Source organism: Amblyraja radiata, chromosome 1 (genome assembly GCF_010909765.2).
Source record: "Amblyraja radiata isolate CabotCenter1 chromosome 1, sAmbRad1.1.pri, whole genome shotgun sequence".
In the NCBI taxonomy this organism is placed as follows: domain Eukaryota; kingdom Metazoa; phylum Chordata; class Chondrichthyes; order Rajiformes; family Rajidae; genus Amblyraja; species Amblyraja radiata.
Window position 1 is genome coordinate 152,833,088 of NC_045956.1, and position 15,815 is coordinate 152,848,902.

The 15,815-nt window shown below is 44.9% G+C and overlaps 1 protein-coding gene across 2 annotated transcripts in view; it reads right to left on the reverse strand.

The window, feature by feature from the left end:
* nedd4l (NEDD4 like E3 ubiquitin protein ligase) overlaps positions 1-15,815 on the reverse strand; it is a 399,262-nt gene that overhangs the window by 322,982 nt on the left and 60,465 nt on the right. The window lies entirely within an intron of this gene.

Genomic DNA, 15,815 nt, shown 5'->3' on the forward strand with positions numbered 1-15,815 from the left:
ACCAGGTCTTCCTGCCCAACTTGCCCACACCGGCCAACATGTCCCGGCTACACTTGTCCCACCTGCCACCATTTGGTCAATATCCCTCCAAACTTGTCCTATCCATGTGCCTGTCTGTTTCTTAAATGTTGGGATAGTCCCTGCCTCAACTACCTCCTCTGGCAGCTTGTTCCATACATCCACCACACTTTTATGAAAAAGTTACCCCTCAGATTCCTATTAAATCTTTTCCCCTTCACCTTAAACCTATATCCTCTGGTCCTTGATTCACCTACTCTGGGCAAGAGACTCTGTGCATCTACCTGAACAAATCCTCTTTACGCCTCATGATCTTATAACACCTCTATAAGATCACCCCTCATCTTCCTGCACTCCAAGGAACAGAGTCCCAGCCTACTTATCCTCTGCCTACAGCTCAGAACCTCTAGTCCTGGTAACATCCTCGTAAATCTTCTCTGTACCCTTTCCAGTTTGACAACATCTTTCCTTTCACACAGAGCCCAGAACGGAACACAATACTCTAAATGTGGCCTCACCAACGTCTCATACAATTGCAACATGATCCCCCAAATACTATACTCATTATTCCCGTTCATGCACATTATTCCCATCTCTTCATACATGGCTGATCCACTATATATTTCCAGTATTTTTGTCATATCTGAATCCTAGAGCTCTTTGAATAAGGGAGAAATATGATAAAAGTGTTTGCCTTTGTGTACATAATAGTTAACTGTACACTGATGTTGGAGTAACTCAGCGGGACAGGCAGCATCTCTAGATGGAAGGAATGGGTGGTGTTTTGTGTTGAGATCCTTCTTCAGATTGAGAGTCAGGGGAGAAGGAAACAAGAGACATGGAAGGGTAAGATGTGAAAACGAGATATCATATGGGATGGGGATGAAGGAAAATATAGAATAGATCATTGTCAGCTTTGGGGAAGATGACAACAAGGCACAATGTAAAATTTAATTAGGAGAACAGTCAGAGAACTAGGATGGGGAGGGATAGAGAGAGGGAGAGCAAGGGTTACTTGAAGTTAGAGAAGTCAATATTCATACCGCTAGGTTGTAAGCTGCCCAAGCAAAATGAGATGATGTTCCTTCAAACTGCGTTGGGCCTCACTCTGACAGTGGAGGAGGCCTAGAACAGGAAGGTCAGTATGGGAATGGGAGGGGGAGTTTAGCAACCTGGAGATCTTGTAGGTCTAGGTGGACTGAGCGGCGACATTCAGCAAAACGATCACCGAGCCTGTGCTCGGTCTCGCCGATACAGTGTATAGGAGTCCACACCTGGAACAGTGGATAGAATAGATGAGGTTGGAGGAGATACAAGTGAACCTCTGCCTCACCTGAAAGGACTTTCGGGGTCCTTGGACTGAGTCGAGGGAGGAGGTATTGGAACAGGTGTTAAATCTCTTTAAGTTGCAGGGGGAAAACATTCTACAGCAAATTAAGGTGATCAAACAAGTTGATATGGCATATTTTTAAAATAAAATATGGTTAAATACATACGACTAATATCATTGATGTTACTTCACAAATGTTATATGCCACAATCTGCAGTTGTAAACTGTGATCAATCACTGAAGGCACCTTCACAGCTATTCACGGCTAATGTCATCACATTCATTTATTTGGCCAACATTTGGCCAGTCTGAAGAAGAGTCTTGTCCCGAAACATCGCCTATTTCCTTCGCTCCATAGATGCTGCCTCATCCGCTGAGTTTCCCCAGCATTTATGTCTACCTTAAAAGTACAGAAAGCTACTTCATGTCAAATATACGTCAAAATGAATGGTCCCTCGAGATTTATCAGATTGCCATACTTCTATGCTAAAGCAAAACAGCTGGTGGTTAAGCATAACCAAAAAGCGGCCACATTTTTGAAATCCCTGCACAATAGCAGTATGGGTGGGGGGAGGGGGGAGAGCAATAAAACGGAATATGCAGGCTAACTTTCAGCAGGTCTTTGATCCAAAACATTAACACTATCCATTTCCAAACATGCCAAGTGCTTCCAGTATCGACTGTTTTCATGTCAATTTCTATTTCTGCTTTTTTTTTAAATTTTCTAATATTGTGCATTATACAGTTATTCAATAAAGTGGCTCACCACTATTTTTCCCCAGAAAAAAAAGAGTTGAGCAGAAAAGGTTGGCCTTGCCAGTAGCAACTTCATCCCAGCTACACTACAATGCTGTTATACATATAATGTGTGACAGCATTGCCATATTTTCCTAAATTAGATATTATATAGAAAATTCTCTCTTTGGATACAATTAGGCAGTGTAAAAATAAAGTAAAACTCTGATAACCCAACATTCTTAGGACTTTATGTGTACGAAGGAACTGCAGAAAACTGGTTTACACCGAAGAGAGACACAAAATGCTAGAGTAACTCAGCAGGGCAAGCTGCTTCTCGGGAGAGAAGGAATGGGTGACGTTTTGGGTCGAGATCCTTCTTCACACTGAGTCAGGGGAGAGGAAAACCAGAGATATGGAAGGGTACAAAGAACATGTAAGGAATAAAATGGATAGATCAAAGCAGACAATGATCATCCCGACATGTTTTTTTATTAAAACGGCTACAGAATATTAGAATCAATATCCCAGTGAATCTGGAGAAAATGAATAGGTAGATTCCGGGTAGAAATTTCAGGAAAGGAATAGGCGACCCTCGATCGGAAAGGTCACCTATTTATTTTCTTCAGAGATGCTGCCTGACCCGCTGAGCTACTCCAGCACTTTCTGTCTCTCTTTGGTGTAAACCAGCATCTGCAGTTCCTTCCTCCACTTCCCAGCGAACCCGTTAGGTTTAAATGGAGCATTGGAACCACGGCCATGTCAAATCAGAAGGGAGCAGAGGAAACATTAGCAGATGAGCCAGATACCAACCTATCAGGATTTCTAAAAATCACTCAAAATTTCATTCACAGAAACCTACAATGAGGCCACGGAGGGCTTTGTGCTACTTATTTCAAAGTGCAAGCAAGCCTCATCTTGCATCCCTGCGCTGTCTGACTCTCATTCACACATCCTCCATATTTACTTAAAGGAAGCCGTTTCCACCACCGTTTTTATGATGAGACAATGCATGATATTGCAGTTTAATAACTAGTGATGAGTGAGATGTATCTGCATGGCCAACAACATCAACACTTACCCAAATGGCACAATTTAGTGTACATGTAAGATATGGCATGACATTTTTTTTGCTATTGCATCACTTTCTACCTTTTTGCATTATTATAATTTTCCCCCCTTCACCATCTGTATCATCCTCCAACTTACTTAATGACTAATTACCTCTTAAAATTTACTGTCATCTGCAAACTTCATTTTGCTCTTCCTTTCAGTATTTTTCCCCACATTACTTCATTTTTTTGGATTCTGATCATCACTATCAAGGCCAGTAGTTATCACATGACAGCCCCAGGATTTTGAATCATTCAACATTAGTAATGCAATTCAATGTTAAGGGGGGGTGGCTCAAGGGAAGGCATTCGACACTCTCTGCATGGCTCTTTTGCAACAGCAACAATGCATGCCAGTTCTCAGCTCATTTTCAAAATATGCCTCTCTCTTTTGCTGCATGCAGGTAGATTCTGCAGAAGAGTTGCAAATGGAATTCTACCATCTGTAATCAACTGCACATATCCTCACTTCCTTATGGGGAAATAAACAATATTGCACAGCTGAGGAACTGCAGTTAGAAAATAGGTGCAGGGGTAGGCCGTTTGGCCCTTCGAGCCTGCACCGCCATTCAATATGATCATGGCTGATCATCCAACTCCGTATCCTGTACCTGCCTTCTCTCCATATCCCCCGATACCTTTAGCCACAAGGGCCACATCTAACTCCCTCTTAAATAGAGCCAATGAACTGGCCTCAACTACCTTCTGTGGCAGAGAATTCCAGAGATTCACCAGAGTTGTGTCCAGAAGCTCTAATAATCACAATCATCCTCCATAGTGGTAGATACAACTTTAACCAATGAAGTGTTTTCTTCTTCTTCTTGCGTTTGGCGTGCACAGCCTAAAGTTGTACGACAACTTGTTCTATTTGATCTTATTTGATTGTGCACGCCAGGTTGATTGCATTGGTTGAAACAGGGCGGCCCACGTGAAGGTTGCAATCTCCCACCCCAAGTGTTTTCTCTTTGCTGCACATTATCACATTTGATTAAATGCTCCTTAGATTTCTAGTACTCTCAATTGATCAGCAGAACTGTAGAGCTTGATTTGATCTACTGATTATGAGATCATTGCTATGAGAATGCAGGGTGACTTGGACAGGTTGGGGGAGTGGGCAGATGCATGGCAGATGAAGTTTAATGCGGATAAATGTGAGGTTATCCACTTTGGTACCAAAAACAGGAAGGCAGATTACTATCTAAATGGCGTCAAGTTGGGGAAATGGGAAGTACAATGGGATCTGGGGGTCCTTTTACATCAGTCTATGAAAGTAAGCATACAGGTACAGCAGGCAGTGAAGAAAGCGAATGACATGTTGGCCTTTATAACAAGAGGAATCGAATATAGGAGCAAAGAGGTCCTTCTGCAGTTGTCAGAGCCCTAGTGAGACCACACCTGGAGTATTGTGTGTAGTTTTGGTCCCCTAATTTGAGGAAGGACATTCTTGCTATTGAGGGAGTGAAGCGTAGGTTTACAAGGTTAATTCCCAGGATGGCAGGACTGTCATATGCTGAGAGAATGGAGCAGCTGGGCTTGTACACTCTGGAGTTTAGAAGGATGAGAGGGCATCTCAATGAAACATATAAGATTGTTAAGGGCTTGGACACGCTAGAGGCAGGAAACATGTTCCCGATGTTGGGGGAGTCCAGAACCAGGGGCCACAGCTTAAGAATAAGGAGTAAGCCATTTAGAACGGAGACGAGGAAACAGTTTTTCCTCACAGAGAGTGGTGAGTCTGTGGAATTCTCTGCCTCAGAGGGTGGTGGAGGCAGGTTCTCTGGATGCTTTCAAGAGAGAGCTAGATAGGGCTCTTAAAAATAGCAGAGTCAGTGGATATGGGGAGAAGGCAGGAACGGGGTACTGATTGGGGATGATCAGCAATGATCACATTGCATGGCGGTGCTGGCTCGAAGGACCGAATGGCCTACACCTATTGTCTATTGTCTATCAGTTACGATTGATTATTGCATGTAAGTTATCATTCTGCAGGCATATTATCTTAGTTGACTCTCAGTTTTTAGGTATGCCTCACAACACACCTTTCCACACTTGCCAATGAAACAAGGTTGATCCCAATTTTAAGCTGTCACATCTGTCCTGCGTCTATCGCATTTTGCACATCTGTAAAGCCCAATGGTGGGGCCTTCAATGCAATGACTGGAGCTTTATCTCCACATCGACTGTTGGTGGGAGTCGCATTCAACAATGCTCTTTTGTACTGCTGCATCACTGTCATAGAAACAATGGGGAGGAAGAGTTCATTTGGGTTTATCCCTCAGCTTCGTTCATTGTAAATCTCCTGTTGATCATGCATGATTTCCAGCTTCTATTTAAATAAACACAATTACCTGCTGTAGTTGTGCCAATGAGCATCAGCACCTGAAACCAGAACCTGAGAGGGAACCAGCAGTATTTCTGTTGATACATGCTCCAATGGTCCCAATATAAAAATGCAACTTATCCAAGTGCCAAGATGCTGTTCTAAACGACACTACCAAAGGTATTGTTATCCTTATCTGCGTGCCCACAGATAGGCAGAGTTGCTGCAAGTGTTTCCAGACTAGGGCAGCACAGTGGCACAGCGGTGGAGGTGCTGCTGCCTTAGTGTCCAGCAACCGGGAGATCAGGTAGGTTCAGGCCAGCTGAGAGAAGGTGTTCCGTGAAACGATCACCCAGTCTGTGTTTGGTCTCGCCGATGTACGTATTAGAGTCCACACCTTGAACAACGGATACAGCAGATGAGGTTGGAGGAGGTGCCTAACCTGAAAGGACTATCGAGGTCCCTGGACAGAGTCGAGGGAGGAGGTATAGCGAAAGGTGATGCATCTTCTGCGATTGCAGGGGAAGGTACCTCTGGAGGGGGTGGTTTGGGTTGGAAGGGATGACTTAACCAGGGAGTTGCGGAGGGAACGGTCTCTGCAGAAGGCAGAAAGGGGTGTAGATGGGAAAATGTGGTTAGTGGTGGGATCCCGTTGGAGGTAGCAGAAATTTCGGAGGATGATGTGTTGTATGCGATGGCCGATGGGGTGGAAGGTTAGGACTAGGGGACTCTGTCTCTGTTGCGACTAGTGGGAGGGGAAGCAAGGGCGGAGCTGCGGGGTACGTAGGAGACATGAGTGAGGGCCTCATCTATGAAGGGAGAGGGGATAGAGTTCCCTAAAGAATGAGGACATCTTGGATATCAGAGTATGGAACATCTCATCTTGGGCACAGATGCTGCGTAAAGGGGGAAATTGGGAGTTGGGGGATAGAGTTTTTGCAGGAAGCAGGGTGGGAAGTGTAGTCGAGATAGTTGTGGGAGTCAGTGGGTTTGTAATAGATGTCAGTCAATAGTCCGTTTCCTGTGATGGAGACTGTGAGATCAAGAAAGGGGAGGGAGGTGTCGGAGATGAAAATTGGTGGTGAAGTTGATGAAATCCATGAGTTCTGCACGGGTGCAGGAGGTAGCACCGATGCAGTCATCAATGTAACAGAGATAAGGTTTGGAGAGAGAACCTGGAACAAGGATCGTTCAATGTACCTTACAAAGAGGCGGGCATATCTGGGGCCCACGCGGGTGCTCATAGCCTTGGACGGAGGAAGTGGGAGAAGTCAAATGAGAAGTTGTTGAGGGTGAGGGCCAACTCCGCAAGGCGGAGTAGAGTGTTAATAGAGGGAAGTTGGATGGTTCTGCAGTCGAGGAAGAAACGGAGAGCTTTAAAGCTTCCTGGTGGGGGATGGAGGTGTAGAGTGACTAAACGTCCATAGTAAACATAGAAACATAGAAATATAGAAATTAGGTGCAGGAGTAGGCCATTCGGCCCTTCGAGCCTGCACCGCCATTCAATATGATCATGGCTGATCATCCAACTCAGTATCCCGTACCTGCCTACTCTCCATACCCTCTGATCCCCTTAGCCACAAGGGCCACATCTAACTCCCTCTTAAATATAGCCAATGAACTGGCCTCGACTACCCTCTGTGGCAGGGAGTTCCAGAGATTCACCACTCTCTGCGGAAAAAAAATTCTCATCTCGGTTTTAAAGGATTTCCCCCATCCTTAAGCTGTGACCCCTTGTCCTGGACTTCCCCAACATCGGGAACAATCTTCCTGCATCTAGCCTATCCAACCCCTTAAGAATTTTGTAAGTTTCTATAAGATCCCCTCTCAATCTCCTAAATTCTAGAGAGTATAAACCAAGTCTATCCAGTCTTTCTTCATAAGACAGTCCTGACATCCCAGGAATCAGTCTGGTGAACCTTCTCTGCACTCCCTCTATGGCAGTAATAGTAAAGATGATGGAGTGGGAGCTCGGAAAGCGGAAGTCATTAAAGAGACGAAGGGCATGCGAGGTATCTTGGACATAGGTCGGGATATATTTGACCGGGGGGGGGGGGGGATAGGATGGAGTTGAGGTACGTGGAAATCATTTCAGTGGGACAGGCAGAAACATTGGGTTTGCCAGGGCAGTTGTGTTTGTGGATTTTGGGAAGAAGGTAAAACCCCGGGCAGTGGGGGCTGGGAAATGATAAGGTTGGAGGCTGTGGAAGGCAGACAGCCAGAAGTGATGAAATCAGTAATGGTGTATGAGATTAAGGCCTGGTGCTCATCTGTGGGATCATCATCCAAGGATAGGTAGGAGGAGGAGTCTGAGGGTTGTCGCCTGTCCTCAGCCCGGTAGAGGTCAGCGCACCAGACTACCACGGCATGGACGACAGATGGCACAATGGGCTAAGTGTTCGGCTGGCGACCGGAAGGTAGCCGGTTCGAATCCCGCTTGGAGTGCATACTGTCGTTGTGTCCTTGGGCAAGACACTTCACCCACCTTTGCCTGTGTGTGAATGTGTGTGAGTGATTGGTGGTGGTCGGAGGGGCCGTAGGCGCAGATTAGCAGCCACGCTTCCGTCAGTCTGCCCCAGGGCAGCTGTGGCTACAGAAGTAGCTCATCACCACCGAGTGTGACTGAGGAATGTATGAATAATGCGATGTAAAGCGCCTTGAGTATTCTAGAAAGGCGCTATATAAATCCCATCCATTATTATTCATTATATCATGACATATGTACTCATGGAGATTAGCACAGAATTCGAAGTTATTCACGTTGCAAGCAACCAACTGTTTCACAGTTCAACACAAAACTTTCATTATTGATCTTCTGCAGAGTGTTTGTTAATCCATTCAGAATCATTTCCTTTGAACAATTAGATTTTATATGCTCTGTAGTACCAAGCTGTATCTTTCAGCATAATGCAACCAGTCAAAATCTCTCTGCATGCATGTTTATTACCTCTGAATATCCATAACATGTCCAGGTTTGCCACTGAAACTAAACTGGATGAAAATACAGGTTGTGAAGAAAAATGCAAAGAAGTTTCAAGGTTGGGTTGACAAGTTGACCGAGCTTGGATATATGTAGTTATCCATTACAGGCAGAAATACAAAAAGGCCAAGTATTATTTAAAAGGCACCAGACTGTGAAATGATGTACAAAGAGGTCTGGGTGTCCTTGCATACCAGTCATTGCAAGCGAACATGCTGGCCAAGCAAGCAGTTAGAAGGTAAACAATAGGTGTGCTTTCAAGAGCAAGGATGGCTGACTACAATTATACAGGGTCTTGAGACCGCATCAGGAGTACTCAGGCAGTTTTGGTCTCCTTGGCAGTTTAGGAGTGTACTGAAGGTTTACAAGACAGTTTAGTTACAATAAGTTACAGTTACAAGGCAGTTACAAGAAGGTTTAGAATGCCAGTACTGTTGATTAAATACAGATTGGGTTACTAGGCTTGAATTTAGAATTAAAGGAGATCATGTTGCAATGTACAAATTCAGACAGGTCTCAGTACGCTGGATGTATGGAAGACAAGTCCCTGATTGGGAGGTTCAGAACCACAGACTCAGAGACACATAGCAGTTACAGCCCATGATACAGTTACACTTTGAGCCCATCTGAAAGTCCATTTGAAAATTTACACTCATCCAATATTAAGAGTACTTTAAGAGTAATCTTGAGGGTAAATTAATCTTTAGGGTAGGAGCAGGGAGATAGAGGATCTGAATATGTGGCTGAGGAGTTGGTGCAGGAGGCAGGGAATTAGATTTCTAGACCACTGGGATTTCTTATGGGGCAGGGGTGACCTGTACAAAAGGGACGGGTTGCACCTGAATTGGAGGGGTTTCTGGCAGGCAGGTTTGCTAGTGCTACACGGGCGAGTTTAAACTAAACAAACTGGAAGCGTATGCGTGCAGTTAATGGGAAAAAGAGTGCAGGAAAGATCTGCGGTGCTTCTGGCTGCGGCGTGGCCTTTAAATCTCCGACCGCCGGCCTGCGGCCTACACCAACCTGAAGCCGCGGTCTCCGGTGGGGAGGTAACCCGCAGCGACGGCTGCGGAGGGTTGAGGTCCCGACCACGGGGGAAAATGGAGGAGGACTGACCAAATTTTGTGCGTTCCACCACAGTGATGAATGCTGTGGTGGATGTTTGTGTTAAATTTTGTGTGTTTTTGTGTTGTCTTTTTCATTGTACTGCTGCTGGCAAATTCATTTCACTTGCACTTTATGTGCAATGTGACGAATAAAACTAATTGTATTGTATTGTCATGTTTAAACGTCACGTTTATCAGGGCAGGGGGGTGGGAACCAATACAAGGAGACAGAGGGCCATAAAAGGAGGACAGAAGCAAAGGGTAGAAGGGAGAAAAGAAAAACAAACCTGAAAGCATTGTTCCTTAATGCAAGAAACATTCATAATAAGGTGGATGAATTGAATGCACAGTTAGTTGTTGAGGGATATGATATAGTTTAAATTACAGAGACATGGCTCCAGGGTGACCAAGGCTGGGCGATGAACATGCAGGGGTATTCAATATTCGGGAAGGATAGACAGAAAGGAAGAGGAGGTGGGGTGGGATTGCTGGTTAAATAGAAGATTAATGCAATAGCAAGGAGAGACATTAGCTTGAATCCTGGGGACTGGAGTGCAGCCATGTAACTCCACTTTTTAAGAAAGGAGGGAGAGAGAAAACAGGGAATTATAGACCAGTTAGCCTTACATCGGTAGTAGCGAAGATGCTCGAGTCAATTATTAAAGATGTTACAGCGGCGCATTTGGAAAGCAGTGACAGGTTCGGTCACAGTCAGCATGGATTTATGAAGGGGAAATCATGCTTGACTAATCTGGATTTTTTTGAGAATGTAACAAGTAGAATGGATAAGGGAGAACCAGTGGATGTGGTATATCTGGACTTTCAAAAAGCCTTTGATAAGGTCCCACATAAGCGATTAGTGTGCAAAATTAGAGCACATGGTATTCGGGGTAGGGTATTGACATGGATAGATAACTGTTTGGCAGACAGGAAGCAAAGAGTAGGAATTAACGGGTCTGTTTCAGAATGGCAGGCAGTGACTAGTGGGGTGCCGCAAGTCTCAGTGCTGGGACCCCAGTTATTCACAATATATATTAACGATTTAGATGAGGGAATTAAATGTGACATCTCCAAGTTTGCGGATGACAAAGCTGGGTGGCAGTGTGAGCTGCGAGGACGATGCTGTGAGGCTGCAGGGTGACTTGGATAGGCTGGGTGAGTGGGCAGATGCATGGCAGATGCAGTATAATGTGGATAAATGTGAGGTTATCCACTTTGGTGGCAGGAACAGGAAGGCAGATTATTATCTGAATGATGTCAGATTATACATCAGTCACTGAAAGGAAGCATGCAGGTACACCAGACAGTGAAGAAAGCCGATGGCATGTTGGCTTTCAAGTTCAAGTTCAAATTTATTTGTCACATGCACCATTAGGTGAAAGTAGACAAAAGTGCTGGAGAAACTCAGCGGGTGAGGCAGCATCTATGGAGCGAAGGAAATAGGCGACGTTTCAAGTCGAGACCCTTCTTCAAACTTATGTGGGGGGGGGGGGGGGAAGAAGAAATGTAATTTACCATGCAGCGTTACAATTAAGAAAGGACACAATACACAACATAATTGAACACAGACATCCACCACAGCATTCTTCACTGTGGTGGAAGACAATACAGTTCAGACCTTCCTCCTCCTCCTCCTCCCTTGTTCACCCGTGGCTGGGGCCCTGACCCTCCATAATCGTCGCTACGAACCGCCCAATGTTCAGGCCCTCTGGTCGGGACAGGTCGAGCACACCCCGCGACCCGGAACTGCCAAATCGGCCACCTCCTTAGCGGAGACCGCGGCTTCCAGATGTTGTAGGCCACAGGCTAGCGGTCGGAGGGCTTCTCCAGCGACCCCCGGCAAGGGGGCCCGCGATGTTACAGTACCCGCTGTGCCGCCGCTGAAGCTCTAGGCCTGACTCCTGGAAAGGCCGCACCAAACCAGCTGTAAGGCCGCGAGGAGGGGGGGGCAAAGAAGTCGAGGTAGGTGCCCGAAAATAATTTCCCCCTATTCCCCCCCCCCCAACATCCCCCATGCAAGACATACAGAGAAACACTAAAACATGCTTTTGGACAAACTAAAAAAAACAAAATAAGTTGAAACAAAGAACCCGCTGCAGGCGAGGCAGACGACTCTCAGCGCCACCAGAACCGGAAGAGGGGATTCATTGCGAGGGGATTTGAGTTTAGGAACAAGGAGCTCCTGTGTAGTTGCACAGGGCCCTGGTGAGACCACATTGTGTGTAATTCTGGTCTCCTAATTTGAGGAAGTACATTCTTGCTATTGAGGGAGTGCCGAGTAGGTTCACCAGGTTAATTCCCGGGATGGTGAGACTGACAGATGATGAAAGAATGGGTCGACTGGGCTTATATTCACCAGAATTTAGAAGGATGAGAGGATATCTTATAGAAACATATAATATTCTTAAAGGATTGGACAGGCTAGATGCAAGAAAAATGTTCCCAATGTTGGGGGAGTCCAGAATCAGGGGTCGCAGTTTAAGGGGGAGGCCATTTAGGACTGAGATGAGGAAAAACTTTTTCACCCAGAGCGTTGTGAATCTGTGGAATTCTCTGCCACAGAAGACAGTGGATGCCAATTCAATGGATATTTTCAAGAGAGGGTTAGATTTAACTCTTAGGGCTAAAGGGAATCAAGGGATATGGGGGTAAAAGCAGGAATGGGCTACTGATTTTGGATGATCAGCCATGATCATATTAAATGGCAGTGCTGGCTCAAAGGGCCAAATGTCCTACTCCTGCACCTATTTTTCTATGTTTCAAATACCATTCTTTCCACATTCCCATCAACTCTCCCCAGATTCCACCACTCACCCCAGTACCCAATCCCCATCCATTCTAAATTTCACAACTCCCGCAGAGCAACTACAGCAAAATAATGAAACATTTTTTTTAATGTTGCCACCAAATATTTAATTCCCCACTTGCCAGATTAGAAAATATATTGTCTGCCATCCTATTGAAAATATTTTTTAATTGTAATACATGGGAATTAATGCACAACTGGAAAGGATATAAAACAATGTGCATAAGTTTCTCAACTTTCCAAAAGTTGATTACACCAGAGTTATTACAGAACAGATAAAAGCCCTGCACCCAATTTATGCAAATTTGTTCCATTTGCCTGCCTTTGACCCATATCCCTCTAAATCTTCGTACCATGTATGTATCCAAATGTTGGCCTTTATAACAAGAGGAATCGAATATAGGAGCAAAGAGGTCCTTCTGCAGTTGTACAGAGCCCTAGTGAGACCACACCTGGAGTATTGTGTGCAGTTTTGGTCCCCTAATTTGAGGAAGGACATTCTTGCTATTGAGGGAGTGCAGCGTAGGTTTACAAGGTTAATTCCCTGGATGGCGGGACTGTCATAAGCTGAGAGAATGGAGCAGCTGGGCTTGTACACGCTGGAGTTTAGAAGGATGAGAGGAAATCCCATTGAGACATATAAGATTGTTAAGGGCTTGGACACGCTAGAGGCAAGAAACATGTTCCCGATGTTGGGGGAGTCCAGAACCAGGGGCCACAGTTTAAGAATAAGGAGTAAGCCATTTAGAACGGAGACGAGGAAACACCTTTTCTCACAGAGAGTGGTGAGTCTGTGGAATTCTCTGCCTCAGAAGGCAGTGGAGGCAGGTTCTCTGGATGCTTTCAAGAGAAAGCTAGATAGGGCTCTTAAAAATAGCAGTCAGGGGATTATGGGGAGAAGGCAGGAACGGGGTACTGATTGGGGATGATCAGCCATGATCACATTGAATGGCGGTGCTGGCTCGAAGGGCCGAATGGCCAACTCCTACACCTATTGTCTACTGTTGTAAATGTAACTGCTTCAACCACTTTCTCTGGCAGCTCATTGCCTATTACCCCAGCCTCTGTGTGAAAATGATTCCTCTCGGCTCCCTGTTAAATCTTTCCCCTTTCACCTTAAACCTCTGCCCTCCAGTTCATGAATGCCCAATCCGGGAACTAAGACTCTGAGCGTTTACCCGATCTATGCCCCTTTGATGACGTTGATGTGAATGCTACAAAAGCCAGTCATTTTCACTTTCCTTTTCACATTTTCACACTCCCACTTCAAAGAGTTTCCTTGCAGTAGCGAAATATCAGCACATTATTTCACATAGTAGACGGCTGCAAAAATGATTGAAGTGACATTAACTAAGTGCGGCCACCAAGTCATGCCAAAACAAAATAAATTACAGTCTGCTATTATCCGAAATAAACAAACTTACTATCAGCCGCTGGTCAGGCTGCATTGGAGTATTGTGAGCAATTTTGGGCACCATATCAGAGGCAGGATGTGCTGGCTCTGGAGAGGGTTCAGAGGAGGTTTACAAGAATGAACCGAGGAATGAGTGTAACATATGATGAGCGTTTAATGGCACTGGGCCTGTACTCGCTTGAGTTTAGAAGAATGAGGGGGGACTTTGTTGAAACGTACAGAATAGTGAAAGGCTTGGATAGAGTGGATGTGGAGAGGACGGTTCCACTAGTGGGAGAGTCTAGGACTTGAGGTCATAGCCTCAGAATAAAAGGACGTACCTTTGGGAAGTAGATGAGCCACTGAATTTGAGTTACCCATCGCTCATCTCGTCCACATGCGTGTGCGGTACAAGCTACTTGAACATAGTATAGAATACTGTGCACCTTAAACATCATTCATCCCACAATTCACTAATGTACCCTCAAATACTTTGTAAAAATACTGGCAATCTAACATCACTCAAGATCAAGCACTACTAAAAGAGGATATAGAAACCAGCCAGATAAATCCTAGGTACAGCATTTTTGTTTTTCACATTATGTCACTATCAACCTGTTTGCTGCTCTTCTCGATTAGAAGAACCACAGAAATGTAGGGCAAGAAGAACAAAAAATGTGTTTGTTTCAGCCTCAGCACAATTTAAGAAGCATGTACAGACGCTCGCCAACACTACTTAAAGGTTACGTCCCTCGGACTCGTATAAATGAGATGTTACACAAGTCGGAAATGGAGGGTGTACCGCACACGCATAAATTTATCATTCAACGTGGAGGTCACGTGGGGAACTCTGACTTGGAGACCCACGGGAACAGCTGACTGGCCACAGAAACGAACACATGCAGTAGTACACTGCTACCAAGAGTACCAAGGAGCGCAATTCGGAAATAAAGCAGTGGGCTTCAAGAATTGCATATGCAAGTGCAAGTTTATGTAAGTTACGTAAGTCGGGGAGTGCCTGTACGCTGCTTTACAATCTCAATTGATACCCACCTTCTGACCGCGATAACTACAACTACAACTGACCTGTGCCCAAAAACCATCAGCAATCAAAATCAAAAAGTGCCACGCTGAACTGTTACAACACTCAAAGCTTCTCAGCAATTCAAAGTCATGGCTCATTCAAGCAATTATCTTTGGAAATTCTCCTCGTCTTGTCTCAGAGCAAATTGCTCAGTTTAATATGCAGATATTCACATAAGGGTTACAACCTGCAGATGCTCAGTAAGCAGCATCAGTTATCTTTGATACAAGGCCATCTGTTCCTCTTTTATGAAGAACAACCAGAACATTGTCTGGATTTGATATTCAAATAGTATTTAAATCCACACACACACACACACACAGAAAAACAATTAATTTGTAGCCAAGTCCCCACAGTATTTCAGATCAGCATGAAAGAGCTCATTGAAGACTATCACACCAAAAATAATAAAGTAAAGGCACTTGAAACTGGAAGGGAAAAACCGGCATGACAAGCTGTTGTCAAAAAATAATTTACCCGCTGGAAACATAAAGACTTGCATACTTGGTCATCCACCATTCCTCAATTGAGCTCTGGATCATAATTTTTGTGGAACTTAGCCTAGTTTTAAAATCATGATTTAGGTTTAGGTTTAACATTGTCACAGCTACCAAGGTACAGTGAAAAGCTTTGCTTTGCATGCCCTATAATCATGGAATGGAATACTTTATTGTCACAAGTGACAATACACAATGAAATTCTTTGCTTGCATACCCAAGGTCTACAAATAGTGACCACCCACGGCACTGACAAAGTTATAAAGTATCCCCTTTTGTTCATCCCCCCCCCCCTCCCCTCCCCTACAGCGGTTCCCCATGATGGGTCCCCATTATCCTTGGTTCTCCCTCCCTATCCAGTGTCCATTGTTCTTTCCCCCCTCACGGCGGTCCCCCACACCGGGTCCTCCATTGCTCTTCACCCCACCTCGCCAGGT